General features: G+C 39.4%; 2 protein-coding genes across 3 annotated transcripts in view; one reads left to right on the plus strand and one right to left on the minus strand.

Annotated features, from left to right (window-relative positions):
- Positions 1-22,116, minus strand: part of LOC145536206 (melanoma-associated antigen B18-like) — a 63,872-nt gene extending 41,756 nt beyond the window's left edge. Inside the window, exon 1 of one of the 2 annotated variants that reach the window (XM_081565057.1) lies at positions 21,980-22,116. The gene's annotated coding sequence lies outside the window, so the exon portion shown is untranslated. Of the gene's footprint in view, positions 1-8,676; positions 9,299-21,979 lie in introns of those variants that run through there. The other variant, XM_081565059.1, reaches the window with a different exon arrangement.
- LOC145536209 (uncharacterized) overlaps positions 1-23,085 on the plus strand; it is a 122,431-nt gene that overhangs the window by 66,717 nt on the left and 32,629 nt on the right. The gene's annotated exons all lie outside the window — the stretch shown is intronic.

Here is a 23,085-nt window from a genome sequence, read left to right on the forward strand (position 1 = left end):
AGATTTTTAATTTCTTCATGATTCTTTTTATTACTTGCTTTAAACTACTTAGGCAGTTGATTATATTAACAGAATACGTACACTCCTGAAATGCCAGCTTGATGTGTTCTGCTAATATAATATTGAGATGACTCTGAAACTTTGAAATACATTTTACATAGTGTGTGTGCTCTGTCTCTAAATCCTGTCCAACTCTTTGCAGCCCCATGGATTGTAGCCTGCCAAGCTCCTCTGTCCATGGAATTCTCCGGGCAAGAATACTAGAGTGGGTTGCCAGGGCTGCCATGCCCTTCTCCACGGGCTCTTTCTGACCCAGGGATCGAACCCACCTCTCCTGCATTGGCAGGAGGATTCTTTACCACTGAGCCAAGAGGGAAGCCCCATATTTTGCCTAGAGCAGAATGCAAAGGTTTCCTATATAAGCTAATTAGCATTATTTAGGGAAGTGATTGGGAACAGTGCCGTGAAGAGTATAAGCCTTACACTGTCTTCTAAATTCCAGAAATAATTCCACACCACATCAGGCCCTAAGGGTTTTGGATTAAGTGCTTACAAGCCTTATCCAAGCCTATTCTTTTACAGAGGAGAAAATATAATAAACTTTGTTATTTTTCTTGTGAAAAAATATCAAGCTGAATTCTTTTATGTGCTCCTATTTCTGTGTTTTTCTGGGTTTTTTTTCCCCCTTTTAATATGTTTACTTTCTTTTTTAGCTTAATGGTCTATTTTGCTTTATTTTTATCCTCAAATAATTTGTAAGTTATGTTACTTGTTTTTGTTTATATTATACTATTAATTTCAGAAAATATTTTATTTTCCTTTGAGATGTTAGTAAATATAATTGGTATTCTTTTTTTTTCTTTTTTTTTTTTATAAATTTATTTATTTATTTTAGTTGGGGGCTAATTACTTTACAATATTGTAATAGTTTTTGCCATACATTGACATGAATCAGCCATGGGTTTACATGTGTTCCCCTTCCTGGACCCCCCACCCACCTCCCTCCCCATCCCATCCCTCTGGGTCATCCCATTGCCCCGGCCCTGAGCCCTTGTCTCATGCATCGAACATGGAATGGTGTTCTGTTTCACATATGATAATATACATGTTTCAATGCTATTCTCCCAGAACGTCCCACCCTCACCTTCTCCCTCAGAGTCCATAAAATTGTTCTATGCATCTGTGTCTCTTATTCTGTCTCACATATAGGGTTATCGTTACCATCTTTCAAATTCCATATATATGCATTAGTATACTGTATTGTTGTTTGTCTTTCTGGCTTACTTCACTCCGTATAATGGGCTCCAGTTTCATCCATCTCAGTAGAACCGATTCAAATGTATTTATTTTAATGGCTGAGTAATATTCCATTGTGTATATGTACCACAGCTTCCTTATCCATTCGTCTGCTGATGGACATCTAGGTTGCTTCCATGTCCTGGCTATTGTAAACAGTGCTGCGATGAACACTGGGGTACACGCGTCTCTTTCAATTCTGGTTTCCTCGGTGTATATGCCCAGCAGTGGGATTGCTGGGTCATATGGCAGTTCTATTCCCAGTTTTTTAAGGAATCTCCACACTGTTCTCCATAGTGGCTGTACTAGTTTGCATTCCCACCAACAGTGTAAGAGGGTTCCCTTTTCTCCACACCCTCTCCAGCATTTATTGCTTGTAGACTTTTGGATAGCAGCCATTCTGACTGGTGTGAAATGATACCTCATTGTGGTTTTGATTTGCATTTCTCTAATAATGAGTGATGTTGAGCATCTTTTCATGTGTTTGTTAGCCATCTGTATGTCTTCTTTGGAGAAATGTCTGTTTAGTTCTTTGGCCATTTTTTGATTGGGTCGTTTATTTTTCTGGAATTCAGCTGCAGAAGTTGCTTGTATATTTTTGAGATTAATTGTTTGTCTGTTGCTTCATTTGCTATTATTTTCTCCCATTCTGAAGGCTGTCTTTTCACCTTGCTTATAGTTTCCTTTGTTGTGCAAAAGCTTTTAATTTTAATTAGGTCCCATTTGTTTATTTTTGCTTTTATTTCCAATATTCTGGGAGGTGGGACATGGAGGATCCTGCTGTGATTTATGTCGGAGAGTGTTTTGCCTATGTTTTCCTCTAGGAGTTTGATAGTTTCTGGTCTTACGTTTAGATCTTTAATCCATTTTGAGTTTATTTTTGTGTACGGTGTTAGGAAGTGTTCTAGTTTCATTCTTTTACAAGTGGTTGACCAGTTTTCCCAGCACCACTTGTTAAAGAGATTGTCTTTTCTCCATTGTATATTCTTGCCTCCTTTGTCGAAGATAAGGTGTCCATATGTGCGTGGGTTTATCTCTGGGCTTTCTATTTTGTTCCATTGATCTATATTTCTGTCTTTGTGCCAGTAACATACTGTCTTGATGACTGTGGCTTTGTAGTAGAGCCTGAAGTCAGGCAGGTTGATTCCTCCAGTTCCATTCTTCTTCCTCAAGATTGCTTTGGCTATTCGAGGTTTCTTATATTTCCATACAAATTGTGAGATGATTTGTTCTAGTTCTGTGAAAAATACCATTGGTAGCTTGATGGGGATTGCATTGAATCTATAGATTGCTTTGGGTAGTATACTCATTTTCACTATATTAATTCTTCCAATCCATGAACACGGTCTATTTCTCCATCTGTTTGTGTCCTCTTTGATTTCTTTCATCAGTGTTTTATAGTTTTCTATATATAAGTCTTTTGTTTCTTTAGGTAGATATATTCCTAAGTATTTTATTCTTTTTGTTGCAATGGTGAATGGTATTGTTTCCTTAATTTCTCTTTCTGTTTTCTCATTATTGGAGTATAGGAATGCAAGGGATTTCTGTGTGTTAATTTTATATCCTGCAACTTTACTATATTCATTGATCAACTCTAGTAATTTTCTAGTAGAGTCTTTAGGGTTTTCTATGTAGAGGATCATGTCATCTGCAAACAGTGAGAGTTTTACTTCTTCTTTTGCAATCTGGATTCCTGTTATTTCTTTTTCTTCTCTGATTGCTGTGGCCAAAACTTCCAAAACTATGTTGAACAGTAGTGGTGAAAGTGGGCATCCTTGCCTTGTTCCTGACTTTAGGGGAAATGCTTTCAATTTTTCACCATTGAGGATAATGTTTGCTGTGGGTTTGTCATATATAGCTTTTATTATGTTGAGATATGTTCCTTCTATTCCTGCTTTCTGGAGGGTTTTTATCATAAATGGATGCTGAATTTTGTCAAAGGCTTTTTCTGCATCTATTGAGATAACCATATGGTTTTTTTCTTTCAATTTGTTAATGTGGTGTATTACATTGATTGATTTGCAGATGTTAAAAAAACCTTGCATTCCTGGGATAAAGCCCACTTGGTCATGATGTATGATCTTTTTAATATGATGTTGGATTCTGTTTGCTAGAATTTTATTAAGGATTTTTGCATCTATGTTCATCAGTGATATTGGCCTGTAGTTTTCCTTTTTTGTGACATCTTTGTCTGGTTTTGGAATTAGGGTGATGGTGGCCTCATAGAATGAGTTTGGAAGTTTACCATCTTCTGCAATTTTCTGGAAGAGTTTGAGTAGGATAGGTGTTAGCTCTTCTCTAAATTTTTGGTAGAATTCCGCTGTGAAGCCGTCTGGTCCTGGGCTTTTGTTTGCTGGAAGATTTCTGATTACAGTTTCGATTTCCGTGCTTGTGATGGGTCTGTTAAGATCTTTTATTTCTTCCTGGTTCAGTTTTGGAAAGTTATACTTTTCTAAGAATTTGTCCATTTCTTCCAAGTTGTCCATCTTATTGGCATATAGCTGTTGGTAGTAGTCTCTTATGATCCTTTGTATTTCTGTGGAGTCTGTTGTGATCTCTCCATTTTCATTTCTAATTTTGTTGATCTGATTCTTCTCCCTTTGTTTCTTGATGAGTCTGGCTAATGGCTTGTCAATTTTGTTTATCTTCTCGAAAAACCAGCTTTTAGTTTTGTTGATTTTTGCTATGGTCTCTTTTGTTTCTTTTGCATTTATTTCTGCCCTAATTTTTAAGATTTCTTTCCTTCTACTGACCCTGGCGTTTTTCATTTCTTCCTTCTCTAGTTGCTTTAGGTGTAAAGTTAGTTGATTTATTTGATTTTTTTTCTTGTTTCTTGAGGTACGCCTGTATTGCTATGAACCTTCCCCTTAGTATTGCTTTTACAGTGTCCCATAGGTTTTTGGTTGTTGTGTTTTCATTTTCATTCGTTTCTATGCATAATTTTATTTCTTTTTTGATTTCTTCTGTGATTTGTTGGTTATTCAGAAGCGTGTTGTTTAGCCTCCATATGTTGGAATTTTTAATAGTTTTTTTCCTGTAATTGAGGTCTAATCTTACTGCATTGTGGTCAGAGAAGATGGCTGGGATGATTTCAATTTTTTTGAATTTCCAAGGCTAGATTTATGGCCCAGGATGTGATCTATCCTGGAGAAAGTTCCATGTGCACTTGAGAAAAAGGTAAAATTGATTGTTTTGGGGTGGAAAGTCCTGTAAATATCAATTAAATCTAATTTGTCTATTGTATCATTTAAAGTTTGTGTTTCCTTGTTAATTTTCTGTTTAGTTGATCTATCCATATGCGTGAGTGGAGTATTAAAGTCTCCCACTATTATTTTGTTATTGTTAATTTCCCCTTTCATACTTGTTAGTATTTGCCTTATATATTGTGGTGCTCCTATGTTGGGTGCATATATATTTATGATTGTTACGTCTTCTTCTTGGATTGATCCTTTGATCTTTATGTAGTGTCCTTCTTTGTCCCTTTTCACATCCTTTATTTTAAAGTCTATTTTATCTGAAATGAGTATTGCGACTCCTGCTTTCTTTTGGTCTCCGTTTGCATGAAATATGTTTTTCCATCCCTTCACTTTCAGCCTGTGTGTGTCCCTAGTTTTGAGGTGGGTCTCTTGTAGACAGCATATATAGGGGTCTTGTTTTTGTATCCATTCAGCAAGCCTTTGTCTTTTGGTTGGGGCATTCAACCCATTTACATTTAAGGTAATTATTGATAAGTATGATCCCGTTGCCATTTACTTTGTTGTTTTGAGTTTGTGTTGAAACATCCTTTCTGTGTTTCCTGTTTAGAGAAGATCCTTTAGCATTTGCTGGAGAGCTGGTTTGGTGGTGCTGAATTCCCTCAGCTCTTGCTTGTCTGTAAAGCTTTTGAATTCTCCTTCATATCTGAATGAGATCCTTGCTGGGTACAGTAATCTGGGTTGTAGATTATTCTCTTTCATTACTTTAAGTATGTCCTGCCATTCCCTTCTAGCCTGAAGGGTTTCTATTGAGAGATCAGCTGTTATCCTTATGGGGATCCCCTTGTGTGTTATTTGTTGTTTTTCCCTTGCTGCTTTTAATATTTGTTCTTTGTGTTTGATCTTTGTTAATTTGATTAATATGTGTCTTGGGGTGTTTCGCCTTGGGTTTATCCTGTTTGGAACTCTCTGGGTTTCTTGGACTTCTGTGACTATTTCTTTCCTCATTTTAGGGAAATTTTCAACTATTATCTCCTCGAGTATTTTTTCATGGCCTTTCCTTTTATCTTCTTCTTCTGGGACTCCTATGATTCGAATGTTGGGGCGTTTCATATTGTCCCAGAGGTCCCGGAGGTTTTCCTCATTTCTTTTGATTCTTTTTTCTTTTTTCCTCTCTGCTTCGTTTATTTCCATCATTCTATCTTCTACCTCACTTATCCTATCTTCTGCCTCCGTTATTCTACTGTTGGTTCCCTCCAGAGTGTCTTTTATCTCCTTTATTTCATTATTCATTCTATATTGACTCCTTTTTATTTCTTCTAAGTCCTTGATAAACATTTCTTGCATCTTCTCAATCTTTGTCTCCAGGCTATTTATCTGTAACTCCATTTTGCTTTCAAGATTTTGGATCATTTTTATTATCATTATTCTAAATTCTTTTTCAGATAGATTCCCTATCTCCTCCTCTTTTGTTTGGCTTTGTGGGCATTTCTCATTTTCCTTTACTTGCTGAGTATTTCTCTGCCTTTTCATCTTGTTTAGATTGCTGTGTTAGGCATGGCCCTTCTGTATTCTGGTAGTATGAAGTTCCTCTTTATTGTGGAGGTTCCTCACTGCGGTTGGGGTTGGACAGGTGGCTTGTCAAGGCTTCCTGGTTGGGGGAGCTTGTGTCGGTGTTCTGGTGGGTGGAGCTGGATTTCTGCTCTCTAGAGTGCAATGGAGTGACCAGTATTAATTTTTGAGATGTCTATGGATTTGGTGTGCCTCTGGGCAGCCTGTATATTGATGCTCAGGTCTATGTTCCTGCGTTGCTGGAGAATTTGCGTGGTATGTCTTGCTCTGGAACTTATTGGCTCTTGGGTGGAGCTTGGTTTCAGTGTATTTATGGAGGCTATTGGATAGTCTCTTATTAATTAATGTTTCCCCTGGCTTTCAGTCTTATTCTTGCAGTAGCCTCAAGACTTCTCCTTCCATACAGCCTCAATAATAAAACTTTTAGGTTAATGGTGAAAAGATTCTCCACAGTGAGGGATACCCAGAAAGGTTCACTGAGTTACATGGAGAGATGAGGTGGGGGGGGGGGTTGAGGTGACCAGGAGGGGAAGAGGGGAATTCAAATGTGGAGAGAGCAATCTAGCCAGTAAGCACTTCCCTCTGTGCTTTCCACAGTTTGGAACCCTCAGAGTGGTTCACAGAGATACATAGAGAGGGGGGAGGAAGGTAATAGAGGTGAGCATGAGTAGAAAGGGAGGAATCAAGAGGGGAGAGAGAGATCTGGGCAGTATCCTGTTCCTGAAGTGTTCTCCGGTACCCAGAACACCCTCAGAGATTCACAGAATTGGGTTGAGAAGAGAAGGAGGAGGGTGGGAGATAGAGGTTCCCTGGGGGAGAAGAAAGAGCATCAATAGGAGGAGAGAGTGATCAGGCCAGTGATCACACTCCTGAGTAAAAATGGGTCCTAAAGATTGGGTTCTTAAATGTACAAAATTGATATCAAATATGTAAAACAAAGATTAAAAATCTAGAGTAGAGGTTAGACTCTTATAAAACTTACAATATAAAAAAAAAGAAAAAAGGAAACAGTGTAAAAAGAAAAAAAAACAGTAAAACAGTAAAAAAAGAAACAGTAAAAAAAAAGTAAAACAGGAAAAAAAACATTAAAAAAAGAAAACACAGAAGGTATAAGATATATGTATGTAGTTTGCTTCAAAAATAGGGTTTTTTTTTTTGCAAGTTAATAGTGGGTTATGAAAATGAAAGTTAAAGGTGTAATAGAGGACTTGAAGAAAAAGGAAAGAAGAGAAAAAAATTTTTTTTTAATTAAAAAAAATTAAAAAAAATAATAATAATAGTAAAAAATATATATATCTCGGACTTTCTCTGGAGCTGTTGTGAGCAGTGTGGGATCTGCTCAGTTTCCGATAGATCCTTATTCCTGCTGATACTTTTCAAGATCTATAGGTCCTTTTCAATGCAGTCGGTATTAACTACAGGGATTTTAATCTGTTGGCCTGTCCCTTCCAAAGCGCTTCCCTCTGTTTATTTGGCTTCTGTTTGGAGATCTCTTCAGTATCTAATTTCCGCCCTGCAACAAAGCGGTGGAGGTGATCTCTTTAGGTTCGCTTGTTCAATCGTGCTGTGGGGAGGAAGGAACACTGCAAATCTGGCGTGTGTGTGGTAAGCTCGCAGTGTCTCGGCCGCACTGGGTTCGCCCCCGCTCACGGCGTGTGTGCTTTCCCCGTCTACCCTGCTCAGGCTTCAGGTTACTCGGCCGGGGAGCGGGCCCTGAGCTGCGTGCACTTCCCAGGTCTAAGCCGCTCAGGTTCAGGCTCCCGGTTACTCCACAAAGGCGCAGACTCGGTTTCGCCCGCGGCTTGTGCCGTTCCCGGTCGGAGCTGCTCAGGCGGCCAGGAGTTTGGCGAGCGCGCTCTCCCCTGTTGGGGCGGTGCGGCTTATCACCTCCCTGGTCCCCGCCTCGGTTTACGGGCGTGCCCGGCTCCGGTGTGCTTTGTGTCGGTTCTGGGGAGCTGGTCTCTGGCTGCGACCCTCCCGGCGGCTGTCGACCCTCCGGGATCTCAGGCAGTCTTTGCTTAGAAACTGGGAGCCTGTTTGCAGTTTGGTAGGGGGTGCCCTCTCTGGAGCCGAGTTTGCCCCTTTCCGGCTCTGGCGGGCCCCGCCTGCCCGCTGTGTCCGGTGGGGGATGGGGCGGTCCGCAGCCGGCTAGCTCTCCTCTGGTATCGCTCAGTCCTTTGTTCTGTGAGCGGGCCGGCAGTGCCTTAGAGTTCGGCTTTTTGCGGGATAGTTCTCTCTCTCTGGCTGTCCCACAGTTTAGGTTACTATCTCACGTTAGCTCCCTCAGATTGCCCTCGGGGCACTCGGGCCCGGTCCTTACCCTAGGCAGTGCAGCCGGCTCCTCTCCGTTCAGCCCCCACTTGCTGGTGGCGGATGATGCGAGCGTCTGGGGTTCTTTGCTGGGAGTTGCTTTAGGCACCGTAATCTGTGGATTTTATTTATTTTTTCCTCCCAGTTACGTTGCCCTCCGAGATAAGAAATCCTCCCCCACACCCGCCGGTGAGAGGGTTTCCTGGTGCTTGGAAATTCCTCCTCTTTTACGACTCCCTCCCCGGGACGGGTCTCCGTCCCTAACTCTTTTGTCTCTCTTTTTATCTTTTATAATTTCTCCTACCTCTTTTGAAGATAATGCGCTGTTTTTGTGGAAGCATGACGTCCTCAGCCAGCCTTCAGAAGTAGTTTTGTGAAGTTTGGTCAGCGTTCGGATGTTCTTTCGATAAATTTGTGGACGAGAGAGTGGTCTCCCCGTCCTATTCCTCCGCCATCTTAGCCCCGCCTCCTGGTATTCTTATACTTCATTTTCTCTTGTCAACTATAGTACATTCTGGAATTTTTCAGTTTATTTTAGTTCAATTTTGTAACTTCTCTTTAGGAGTTTTAATATGGAATATGATTTTACAATAAGTAAAATAGTAATTTGAATTTCATTATTTTTAACTGAATTCAGGACTCATCATCAGTACTTATGTATTTCAGTAATTCAGTTGGGCTGACTTTTGAATTCACCAAGTTTCTAAGGATTGTCTTTGTTGTTGGATCTTCTGAGTCCTTGCCTACTTGAAAACTTTAGAAAATATTACATATGAATGGAAAGTTGCCTAAGTATCGAGTTTCTGGGTCACAGCATTTTCCCTTCGAATTTACTTAGAATCTGCTCCTTTTTTACTGCATTGCCTTTGCAGTGCACACTGTGAGTTGCCTTCCTAGTATCCATTGCTATCTCTTCTCTGACCCTGATACTGATCATTTATCTCATCCTTCCTTTCTCTTTCCTCCTAGCCAAATGGCTGAGGGGATGTTGAGCCTATCCTGAGCTCCATATTCATCTATAATGATCGTACTGCTATTACTGGGGATTGGTTCAGAACTCAGCATGGGAATCAATTCTAAAAATTCATAAATGGAATTTACTGGAGACTCCTGGGGAAGATATTTTTCCTCCTAAGATAGAATGCCAATAAGAGCATTTTATTCTTCTGAATATCATCTTGTCTGTATATCCACTGACAGCCAGCCATTTTGCATGTAAACCAATAATCAAGCCAACATTGACAATAGCAAAGAAGATTTGAAATTATGTGGGTCTTCGATGAGATGAGTGAATTAATGAATGAGCTAACTTATCTATGGACTTTCTATCATTTTATATATATTATTTATTGTTTATAACTTGTTAAGTCATGACTCCTGTAATTTGCAGGGAAAATTATCGAAACTAATACAGCCTTGTGCTATGCTCAGTTGCTAAGTCGTGTCCAACTCTGTGTGACCCCATGGACTGTAGCCTGCCAGGCTCCTCTGTCCATGAGATTCTCCAGGCAAGAATACTGGAGTGGGTTTCCGTTTCCTTCTCCAGGGGATTGTCCTGACCCAGGAATGGAACTGGTATCTCCTGTGACTCCTGCACTGGCAGGCAGATTCTTTACCACTGAGCCACCTGGGAAGTCCTATAATACAATCTTTCTTGTCTTTTTTACCCCATGGGTTTGGCTGTCAAGGACAGTCAAAAGTGCTTGTATGTGGAGATGTGTGGGCCTGAGTATGAGGAAAATGTGTTCAGAGTTGTCTCCTCAGGGGGAGGTTAACCAGAACTGTCTGCCATCTTGAAGCTGCCCAGCAGGGAAGAAGGGGGTGTCTCAGCAAACGCTCTGGGATTCTGAGGCCCAATTTATAAAAATAACCCTCCACGTCCCTCATGGGACAGATACAGTAACTTCCCACCTTTTCCTGCTCCTAACACCTCTAGTAAGATTAGACAAGCACAGTCATTAATTATTCCAGAAATAACCAAGGCATCACTTGCCAACCTAACAGTTGAGGCTACCATTGCCCACTTGGTTTTAATTATTTTTCAAGGAAATAGTTGCATCAGTCCTGGGTGTTCATTGGAAGGACTGATGTTGAAGCTGAAACTCCAATACTTTGGCCACCTGATGCGAAGAGCTGACTCATTGGAAAAGACCCTGATGCTGGGAAAGATTGAGGGCAGGAGGAGAAGGGGACGACAGAGGATGAGATGGTTGGATGGTATCACCGACTCGATGGACATGGGTTTGGGTGGACTCCGGGAGTTGGTGATTGAGAGGGAGGCCTGGCGTGCTGCGGTTCATGGGGTCGCAAAGAGTCGGACACGACTGAGCGACTGAACTGAACTGAGCTAATCAATACAGAGCCATTCCACTGAGGGCTCAGTGGTGGGTTGAGTGAGGAAACAGTACATTGTTCTGCCCTCAGGGAGCTCTCGAGGTGATTGGGAGGAGTAGGGAGAAGGTGTTGTGTTAAGGATTAATTTAGGGAAACCACCTGAGAGTAAATCTGTCCTCTGTCCTGAGGGGCTGAGTCAGGGCAGGAGCTGGGCCTTTTAGCCTGGGTAGGAGGATGACAGGTGGGGAGCAGAGCCTGGGTTTGCAGCCAGGCACTTTACTTCTTAGCCATAACCTTGAGCAATGGCATACATCTTGCCTCTATTTCCTAATTCTATGATATTGGTCAGGAATTTGGAAACATTATACTGTGGAAGCAGTGGGAATATTGGGAAGACGAAACCATGGCCCAGGGAGGTACAACGGCTGCCTGAGGCCACTCAGTGGTCATTGGCAAGTGGGACCCTCAATGGTCCCAACCCAGGCTTGTTGGCCCCATGCCTCCCAAGGCCTTCTGTTGTTCCCTCCTTTTCCAGGTCATTTCCAGGGGCCAGATGTGCTTGATGGCTGCTCTCTTCCCACAGTCCTAGAAACAGGCCTGTCACATGCCCAACTGACTGGGGTGTCCCACGAGGCTCTTTCCTCTCCAGCTCTTTGTGCTGAACTTAGTCGCTCAGTCATGTCTGACTCTTTGCAACCCCATGGACTCTATCTAGCCCGCCAGGCTCCTCTGGCCATGGGGATTCTCCAGGCAAGAATACTGGAGTGGGTTGCCATGCCCTCCTCCAGGGGATCTTCCAAGGATCAAACCCAGGTCTCCCATATTGCAGGTGGATTCTTTACTGTCTGAGCCACCAGGAAAGCCCTCCAGCTCTTTCGTCTTGTTAAATATTCTCTGCTTTTCAGAATTCTCAGGTCAGGCCCAGGTGGTGGCTCACCCGCAAAGTAAGGAGACAGGGCAAGATGAGCTCCAGCCCTGGGGAATGGAAGGGATTCTCTTTTTATCCAGGAGCCCCGTCTGAATCCTGTGGATTTCTCATCTACAGTCTTTCTTGTCTTTGATGAAATAGACATAATTCAAGGGTGAGCCTGACATTTCCCATTGCTTTTCTGAAAGTATGCTCTCAGAATTTGTCCCTTATCCGTCAGTTGTGAACATTTTTACAGAGTATAGTTTTATTTTGAGCTCTGTTAATTATTCCTGGAACACGAAAACATGCTGATTGTTTTAAAATACAGACTTAAGTCTCCCTTTATTTCGGCATATATATCCTCTACTCTATTAGAATTTATTTATGGTCTTTTCTTCGCTATTGGGAATGTTGCATGTTTGCTCTGCATTGTCCTGTTGTTCATGTTTGCCATGTTTTCTCACTTTAGATCTGCTCTTTACGTTTTTGATGTTTATTAAGTCTGTTTTTCAAATTCCTTATACTAATCACTTTTTTGTTTCGATTTTTTTAATTCATTTATTTTTAATTGAAGAATAATTACTTTACAATATTGTGTTGCTTTCTGCCATATACTAGTCACTTTCAATGAATCCTCATATTAGTTATTACGTCTTCTATATAAGGTACATATTTATATGAGAACCATTTATGGAAAATTAAATTAAGGAATTAGTAGATCAAATGATTTTTCCAAAGGATATGTATTTGATTAGATACACAAGATTCAGAATCAAGTCTGAGCATTAATCTAACATCTTAAATAGTTAGAATATGAAAAGCAGTTAAGTGTAAGAAAGTAGATTCCAAAATCATACTGTCATAATCAAATCGTAATCTTAATATAATATGTATTTTATGATGCATGATGTAATTCATACCAAAATATACTCTAATGTAATGCTCCCCCTGGCAAACACGTACCAAATGGGAAGCTGGTAGATAAGGATATTTCTTGAATATCTGCTCCCGACAGTGGCCGATTATTGAACTATAATGACCAGCCTGGCTCGCTGTCTTCATTTCTCCCCAGCTTCTTTGACTGATTGCCTCATATTTAGCCTTACTTCTCTCTAGTCTCTACCGCTAACCTGATAACTACCATCATTTAGTGAAAACTTCAAGTATTCTGGAGTTAAATGTCCATGGCTTCAAATCCTGACTCAAATACTTTGTAGTAATGATCTTGGATAAGTCATTTGCCTCATTGAGCCTCAGTTCTCTGACCTGTTTGAGCAGATGCTATCTGCTACATATGCCCTGACTGCCAGATCATGTGCATGTCTTGCCTGTTTCAAGTGTCTAGAACTCTGGCCTGAAGGCTTTGTTGGACTAGCAGAGCATGTTTGATCTGTGAGTGAAACGGGCCAGAAGTGTTTGGTTGTTGATGTTCTTGGAAACAGACCTGAAAAAAGAGGAAATGCAAGTTGGAGGTTAAGACCTGGCTTCCTATTCCTTGGGTAAAGTGCCCATAAGGCATGTTCACAGTGAGGTGAAGTTTACTTCCCTATAATGATGACCTGCTTGTTAACATCATTTTTTAGTGGTGTCCTTCCCTATTTGACTTCTCTGCTCTCCAGGTGGTTATTGGGTGGGATCACATCCCAAATAAACTATTTACACTGGAACCCTTATTTGAAGCTCAAATTTTGGAGGAATGCAAACTGAGACACCTGTAACTAAGAATAATAGTACTAATAATTACAACGTAATTAATTGAGCATTTAAAAGTACATGAGAATGTATAGTGAGGCCTTTTTATGTGTTCTCATGAGCCAACTAAGTAGAGTCTATTATTATCCTAATGTAACACATGGTATAAGTGAATCACAGAAGGAAGGAACTTGTCAAATCACCAGACTTGCACTAAGATGAACCAGAATTCTAATTCTAGAGCCTTGCACTCTGCAGTCATTACGTTATATTTTCAACTGTCATAGTGAAAACAAATCAGGAGTCTAGGATGGAGGGCTTAGCAAAACAAGGCCTTATAAACCTTTTAATGATTTTTTTTTTTTGCCATAAAAGGAAAGGGGAACAATTGAATTTGGGGAAGGTAGGGGCCGTGATGGGGCTGAGATTAGGATCCTATTTCTTCTGTTGGAAGATCACATGAGGGAGGCAAGAGGAGACTAGTTAGAGGCTGTTGCAATAATTATCAGAATTGTTAACTTTATACAGAAATGGCATTGGAAAGAAGTAGATGAGTTTCAGAGACATAGAGAAGATAGTATTGGTTGTACCTAATGATGTATGACAAGTAGTGGTGAGCAGAGAGAGGCCTCAGAACCTTTCAGGCCTCTGACTTGAAGTGACCAGGCACTAAAAGTTACATTTACTGATATATAGAGAACAGGGGGGAAAAACTACTTTAGGAGAGGATATAGGTTTTCTTACAAAGTTCAGGTAAATGATCAGTTACGATATGGAATAAAATGCATTAAAGTAGGGTAAATGCAGGGGTGCTGCAGATACATTTGGCATCTAACTCAATCCTGGGCCATGATCAGGAAGATCATGGAAGGAAGAGATACCTAAGCTCAGAAATGAATAATGAGGAGATGCTATCTACATCCATCCATAGCGTACGTATATCTAAACTACATTTACTATTCTCAGGACCTGGGTTTTCCTGCTATGAGGGAAGTCTTTGAATGTCCCTGCAGATACCTAGTGACCATACCTGGATGTAGTTGTTAAGATGATAGACCAGGGTAACTGGGTCATGCCCACCACAGGATAAATTTCAGTCATGGGCAACCCTAGAAAGAACCACTTTTCAAAATTCACACCTCAGAAGTCATTATCATTCAATTCTTAGGCAATATGTTTATTATACTCGTGTGACCGACAGAATAGTGGTTCCCCAAAGATACCTTAATACCTGGTGCCTGTGAATCTGGTACCTTAAATGGCAAAAAAAAAACAAAAGACTTTGAAAATGGGATTAAGAATCTTGAGGTTATCATGTGGCTCAATCTCACCAAAAGTATTCTTTTTTTTTAATTGGTTTATTTATCTATTTTTTAACTTTACAATATTGTATTTGTTTTGCCATACATTGACATGAATCCACCATGGGGGTACATGTGTTCCCCTTCCAGAACCCCCCTCCCACTTCCCTCCCCATCCCATCCCTCTGGGTCATCCCAGTGCACCAGCCCCGAGCACCCTGTATCATGCATCGAACCTGGACTGGCGATTCGTTTCACATATGATAATTTACATGCTTCAGTGGCATTCTCCCATATCATCCCGCCCTCACCCTCTCCCATAGAGTCCATAATACTGTTCTATATATCTGTGTCTCTTTTGCTGTCTCCCATACAGAGTTATCTTTACCGATTTACTAAATTCCATATATATGTGTTAGTATACTGTATTGGTGTTTTTCTTTCTGGCTTACTTCACTCTGTATAATAGGCTTCAGTTTCATCCACCTCATTAGAACTGATTCTAATGTATTTTTTTAATGGCTGAGTAATATTCCATTATGTATATGTACCACAGCTTCCTCATCCATTCGTCTGCTGATGGGCATCTAGGCTGCTTCCCTGTCCTGGCTATTATAAACAGTGCTGTGATGAACATTGGGGTACACGTAGCTCTTTCAAGTCTGGTTTCCTCAGTGTGTATGCCCAGCAGTGGGATTGCTGGGTCATATGGCAGTTCTATTTCCAGTTTTTTGAGGAATCTCCTCATTGTTCTCCATAGTGGCTGTACTAGTTTGCATTCCCACCAACAGTGTAAGAGGGTTCCTTTTTCTCCACACCCTCTCCAGCATTTATTGCTTGTAGACTTTTGGATAGCAGCCATTCTGACGGGCGTGAAATGGTACCTCATTGTGGTTTTGATTTGCATGTCTCTCATAATGAGTGATGTTGAGCATCTTTTCATGTGTTTGTTAGCCATCTGTATGTCTTTACAAAGGGAGGCAGGTGAAACAGAGTCAGACAGTTTAGTCAAAACTACACTGCAGATGAAACAGGTGAAACAGAGTCAGACAGTGTAGTCAGAAATATACTGCTGGTTTTGAAGATGGAGGAAGGGGCCACAAGTCAAGAAAGTTTTCCCCTAGAGTTTCTAGAAGGTGTGCAGGCCCACTGACACTTTGATTTTAATGCAGGAAAACTCATTTCAGACTTCTGACTTTCAAAACTGTAGAAAGTAAATCTGTGTTGTTTCATCCCACTAAATTTTTGGTGTTTGTTCCAGAAACAATAGTAAACTAATACAAGTAGTAAACTGTGTTATCTTTTATGACAGACATCAGTGTAGTTCAGTTATTTTGGAAGAAAAGTCATTCTGTCTGCATTGATGCATCCTGTCTTTGGGAGGCAATCAACCATATAATATCAACAAACTTTAATCCACATAGTTGTTTTTTTTTAATGTTTTCAATTTATTTTTTGGATGAAGGAACTAAGTCATGCTGTAATAAAATGTAATAAAGCACCCAGTGAAGGTACAAAAGAGTATCTGCCGGCCTTAGAGCTACAATGGTAGCCACTCATATTTAAATTAATTAAAACTAAATAAAATTAAAACTCCAACTTCCCAGTTGCACTAGCTACATTTCACGGGCTCGATAGCTATGTGTGGACAGTGGATACCATATTGGAAAGCACATACTACAGACTATTTCCATCCTTGTGTTGCTTTTGAACTTTGTTAAACTTGGGACTTAAAATTTCTAACAAGTTCCCTCTTGCAGAATTGATACTAAATTTTTGAAAATGACAACACATTTACACTGCTTATTTCATTTTGTGAAATTTGGAAAAGCCTAAAAAAATCAGAGTATAAATTGTAGTGACTTTTTACTTTAGCAAAAAAAAAAAAAAGATATCTAGAAAGTCAGAAGTATAACATTTAAGAGTAGAAAAGCACTTTTGAAAAATTCAAAACAGAAATGAGAAATGAAGACTCCAGTAAGAATCAAAAGCCCTGACTGGAAGCAGTCATTGTAAATTAAAAAACAAGAATAAACTCCCACAAGTGTGTGCACACACAGTCACACACACAGCTTTCCCTCCCTCCTTGGAGAAGAGGGCAGAGGATCATTAGAAAGCATACAAACAACTGTAAATTATATTGCAAAGAGAAATCATTAGTTCAGCTTGCTCTGAAAAGATAGAAAAATCTACCTGTAATTAATTAAGTGAAACCAGGATCTCAAGGTATAAAAGAATAAATGCTGACTCCTGAAATTATGCTCCCAGACTGTAAACGTGATACAGTGCTAGTATTTTTTTTTAATTGGAAGATAATTGCTTTACAATGTTGTGTTGGTTTCTGCCATTCAATGTGAATCAGCTATAAGTATACATATATCCTTTCCCTGGGTTTCCCTGGTGGCCCCGATGGTGAAGAATCCACCTGCAATGCAGGAGGCCTGGGTTTGATCTCTGGGTTGGAAAGATCCCCCAGAGAAGGAAATGGCAACCCACTCCAGTATTCTTGCCTGGAGAATCCCTCACACAGAGGAGCCTGGTCCATGGGATCACAAAGAGTAAGACACAACTGAATGACTTAACACTTTCCACTTTTCGTCCCCTCCCTCCTGAGTCTCCCTCTCATCCTTACTCCCCACCCCACCCCGCTTGGTCAACACGGAGCACCAAGCTGAGCTCCCCGTGCCGTACAGCAACGCTAGTGTTTTCACACACAGAATTGATATTGAAACTAAGTAGAGGGGACTCCCATGATAATGAAGGGGATGTGGGCAGAGCTAATTCTAGACTTACAGGTTAGGTTTTTAGTAACACAGATAGTAAACAATAGCGTGCATTTCAATAAGAGGGAAACCTTTTTACCAAAAGTTTGAGAGGACGTAAAGGAAGCATACAGAAATACTTCAGGATGTCAGCAAAAGCGTAAGATGATTACAGCATCTTAAGAAGGAAGTGGGGTTTCGTGTTTGAGAGAGAGGATACATAAAGTTGTACTGAGGCAGGGAAGGGAGAGAACTTTTGTGAGGGAAAAGATGAAGGTTTGGAATCACTAAGATGGAAATGCTAAAAAGGACACTGAAAGACATAGTGCAGAAGCAGCCTGTCACGTGTACCACATAGTTAAACTCCAAAGGTTTTCCAGAGCAACAAACAACCTAACTGCTTCCTTTGATAACCCACCTAGTTGCCCAAGGGCAGGATACCCCAACTAGTGGTGGCTGCCAGGAAACCAGCAAATGGCTCAAGAATAAGAAAACAGAATTTGCTATTTCAAAAGCTGGTAGTTTACTCTTCTTTCCTCTTTTTAGTGTTTAAATCCTGTTTCTGCCTTTCATAGATGAAATGAATGTGTGCATTATTCCTGGTTGTATGCAAGTAAAATACCAAGCTAATAATTGCATTTACATTTGAGTTGTTCTTGAAGAGGAAGACTGAGGTGAGATGGAGAGTCCAGAGGGAAGGCTTGGCTGAGCAGGCCTGGGTTAAAAGCAGAGCACACTTCAGGTCCCTAAAGGAGATCCTTATAATCCTGTTTACTCACTGAGCCTCCTAGAACAGGCCTTCACCTCTTCAATTTCTTATTAAACTCAAAATGAGCAGAGAGTTTATGTGGAAGCGGGGACTACACAACTTCATGATCCTGAAAGGATCAAGTCAGGGTTTACCTGCACATGGAAACAGCTCCCCACTGCTTTTTAAAAATAAACTTTTTGTTTTATAACAGTTTTAGATTTAATAAAAATTGCAGATTTCCCGTATACCGTACATCTAGTCTCTCCTATTACATTATATCTTAGGTGACATTAGTATTGTGTATTTGTTACAACTAATTAACCAGTGTTGATACATTATTATTAACTAAAGTCCATAATCTTTCAGATTTTCACACAATACTGTTTTTTGGTCTGTTTGGATTTTTTTGTTGCTCTTGTTGTAGGGTACCATGTTACATTTCGTCATCATGTCTTTTTAGGCTCTCCTTGGCTGTGATAGTTGATCAGACAGTCCTAATGTTTTAATCACCTCAACAGTTGGAAGATTACTGGTCAGATATTTTGTAGCATTTCACTCGATCAGGATTTGTGTGATGCATTTCTCACAATTAGACTTGAGTAATGTGTTTGGAGGAGGAAGTCCATAAAGATGCCATTTTCTTTGTATCATCATGCCTTATCACTGTTGATGTTAACCTTGATTGCACTAGTTAGTGTTTGTTATGTTTTCTGCACTGGGTAATTACTCTTTTCCTCCTCTTTCCATGAAATGCACTAAATTTTTGGAAACAACCCATTATGCCCATCCCACACCTAAGGGGTGGGTAGTTAAGTTCTATCTCCTTGGGGGAAAAATATCTACATAAGTTATTTGAAATTCTTCTTGGGCAATTTATCTACTTCCCCCATTTAATTATTAATCATTTATTTATAAATGTGTGAGCTCATGAGTGTTTCTTTTCTATTTGGCGTTATGATGTGACACCTCTTTATTTTGTTACTCAAATTTTTCCATTTTTGTCCATTGGGAGGTCTCTCAGTTGGATCCTGTATCCCTTTGACATACCCTCATAGATTCTAGCATTGCAAAATGTTCCAGGCTCATCTTGCATATTCCCTGCCACAGTCCTGGAACTAGCCATTTCCCCAAGGAGCCCCAGTTCCTTTTCTTGGAAGAAAAGGTTTAGAAACCAGGATCCCAACACTGGGAAAACTTATTGCTCCTGGAGTGTCATTGTTTAGGCCTCTCAGCTGACAAAGCAAGGGAATATACATGTGTTTTAATATATTAACCCATATATACACACATATCTAAACTTACCATGAGCTCACATTGATGTCTCCAACTCTCATTACTACATGAACCATACTAGCTTTTCTCTTTCCTCTCTGTAATTTCCCATTGCACTCTGATTGATCTATCAATTATTAAAATCTGGCTCTCACTATCTACGATTCATTTACTTAGTTGTTCAGTTCCAGTATATGTGTATAGCTGTATCAGGATGGTCAACTTTAACCCCCATGGGAAACATTGTTATCAACTAGAGTACTACACTTATGTACAGTTTCTTTTGCCTCAGTCTTACGTATTAGGCCTATTTCCAGAGGTACTTACATCACCACCTTTTGCCTTATTCTCTTCATTGTACTTTTTTCATACATTTGTAATACAGTTAGATTGTTTGTCAGTTCTGGATTCCTATGGCAGCAAGCATTGCATAACTGGAATAAATTCCACTTGCTTGTGGTTTATAACTCTTTCTGTACATTTTTGGGTTAGATTTTCTACTATTTTGTGGAAGATATTGCATCTATATTCATGAGAAATGTTGGTCTATCGTTTATTTTTAAAACATCTTTATCTAGTTGTGGTAAGGGATAATGTGGGCCTCATGGAATGAGTTAGGAAACATTCCTGCTGCTTCTGTTTCATGGAAAAGATTGTGGGAAATTGATATAATTTCTTAGAAGTTTGGTAGAATTCATCAGTAAAATCATCTGGGTCTGGTGTTTTCTATTTTAGAAGGTTATTAACTATTGATTTAGTTTTAATAGATATAGGCCTTCTCAGATAATTTTCCTTGTGTAAGATTTGTTAGTTTGTGTCTTTCAAGCTATTGGTCCATTTTAGCTATTTAATCAAATTTGTAGGCATAGAGTTGCTTGTAGTATTCTTTATTATTCTTTTAATCATCATGATATCAGTAATGATGACCTTTCTTTAATTTTTAAAATTGTTAAATGGTCACTGTACACTAATTTTAAAAGATACATACACCCCACCATTTATAGCAGCATTATTTATGACAGCCAAGACAGGGAAGCTACCTAAATTCCCTTTATCAAATGAATGGTTAAAGAAGATGTGGTATGTACACATACAGTGAGATATTACTCAGCCGTAAGAATGAAATTTTGCCATTTGCAACAACACTGATGAACCTGGAGGATATTATGCTTAATCAAATAAGTCAGAAAGAAAAATACTGTATTTTTTATGTGGAATTTTAAAAATGTGTGAATATAGCTAAAAAAAAAAAAAAACCCAACAGACTTACAGATATAGAGAATAAATTAATGGTTACCAGTGTGGAGAGGTAAGGTGGGGACAAGATAGGGTTAGGGAATTAAGAGGTACAAACTGCTATGTGTGAAGTAAATAAGCTATAAGTGTATATCGTACAGCACGAGGAATATAACCAATATTTTATAATAACCTTAAATGGAAAATAATCCACAAAAATATTGAATCACTCTGTTGTATACCTAAAACAAAGATATTGTAAATCAACTGTACTTCAATTAAAATAAACATAAACACAAATATATCTGAAAATGATATGTGCTATGGATAAAATAGGTATCCCAGGTGGCTCAGCAGTAAAGAACCCTCCTGCCAATGCAGGAGATTCCGGAGACGTGGGTTTGATCCCTGGCCTGGGATCATCCCCTGGAGAAGGAAATGGCAACCCACTCCAGTATTCTTGCCTAGGAAATCCCATGGACAGAGGAGCCTGGTGGGCTGGTGGAGAGTCCATGTGGTCACAAAGAATTGGACATGACTTAGTGACTAAACAACAAATGGATAAAATAGGAGGGTGATACTTCTTAAACTTGAAAGTTACATATTAATGAGCTGGAGATCTTTTAAGAATAGATCCTAATTTTAGTAGTTCTATGTGGTGGCCACAGATTGTGCATTTTTAAGAAATCCCAAGTTATACCACCTGGCATTACTCTCCATCGAAAGGGAATCCAGAGTATTAAGAATGGACTAAGATGAAAAGATAGTACATTAAAATAATACTCTGAGAAACTGAAATAATAAACGTATTCAGTGTCGGTGAGGAAACTACAAAGGAAAGTGTAAAATTAAAACTCACAATACAAGGTACAAATTAGGATTGGCAATACACAAAATTGATGTAGAGAATAATGTATATAAATGTTCTCCTGAAAAGAGGTCAGAAAAATGAAAGATGGGAAAAAAAAGGATTGATGTGAAAATTGGAGTATAAAGCACTAATCTATAAATAATTGGAATATCTAAAGAAGAAATGCAGAGAGAAGGAACAAAGGCAATAACCTTGTTTGAAATCCTAGATTTTTTCCATTGTTCTCAGATCAAAGGGACAATGCTTACTGTCATCACCACTGCAAATGCAGCCAGTTGGAAAAAAAGAAAAGCAAGAGAAATCTACGTTGGACAGAGAACCATGCACTAGTTATCAATCCCAAAGGTGTAGACCATCATGTATCAGTTAGCAATTTTAGGGGAAATCTCTAAACACTTCTGCCCATTGCATATCGGTATCAGAGTTGCCAAGAGAAACAGCACAGTCAAGCACTGGATGGAATGACAATTTCACTTACTTAGAGAAGTGATAGCAAAATAAACTTCAGTGGTGAGCGTCAGTCCTCCACGGCCAGTGAGTTCCTCCCGGTGACCAGATACAGGACACTTCACTTGTGTGCACCTCTCTGGTGCTCCAGCGGAAGGAACCTTCTCTACTCTCTTCAGAGGACAGAGGTAACAGTGGGCTTGGTCGGGTGCCCGGTGACGCACACACTTTCAGTAGAAACAAAAGAGTGCTCGTTAAATCTGAAACAAGGAAAGATATTCCCACACACGGTGATACGGTTCACGCAGCCTGTGCCCAGTTTATCTCTTGGTAAGGAAGTGTTCCAGGCCCAAGGCCCATCCCCATGTGGCTGAGTGGAGGTAGAAAGACTGCATGCAGGAGACTGCCTTTCCCAATAGTCTGGAGAAGAGAAGACAAGAGACGTCATATGTCTTCATTATGTACTTAGAACATTTATGAGAAACAAATGTAGAATGCTTGAAAAATTAGAAAATTAAACATGGCTGCTGGTTATTAAATTGATATAAAATCATTAACTTTGATCCATAACAAAAAGATCATTTCGAAAATACCACTGTAAAGTTTAATTTTCAGTAGGAATCCATCGTTTGTTATGTTTACAATCCATTGGTGGTAATGGCTCAGTGTACTTAATACTGTTGAACTGTACACTTGAAAAATGGATAAGATAGTAAGTTTTATTTCTAATGTACTTTAACACAATAAAAAATTTAAAACATAGTGAACTATAGCATCATATATCAAGAAATAAATTTGCCAAGAAAAGTACAAGATCTATATTAAAACCTAAAATTCTACTGAAAGATTAAAAAAAAATTGAGGTAAACTGAAAAAAAATACTAAGTTCCTGTATGTGAGTCTCCATGTAGCAAATATGTGCATTCTTCTTACTTAAGATATAAATATATCAAAATTAATATTGAAATTAATAAAACCATATGATTTATTATTTTAACTTCAAATAATATAAAGTTTTTCTGGAAAAGGTGTTATTCAAGAACATGCTACAGAAATGTGAAGAATAAGATTAATAAGGCAAAAAATGATTTTATGTTTAGAGGCAGAGCAGTGAAACAGGAAATTAAGTCCAGCATA

This window comes from Giraffa tippelskirchi, chromosome X (assembly GCF_054371585.1).
Source record: "Giraffa tippelskirchi isolate mGirTip1 chromosome X, T2T-mGirTip1v1.2.pri, whole genome shotgun sequence".
NCBI lineage: Eukaryota > Metazoa > Chordata > Mammalia > Artiodactyla > Giraffidae > Giraffa > Giraffa tippelskirchi.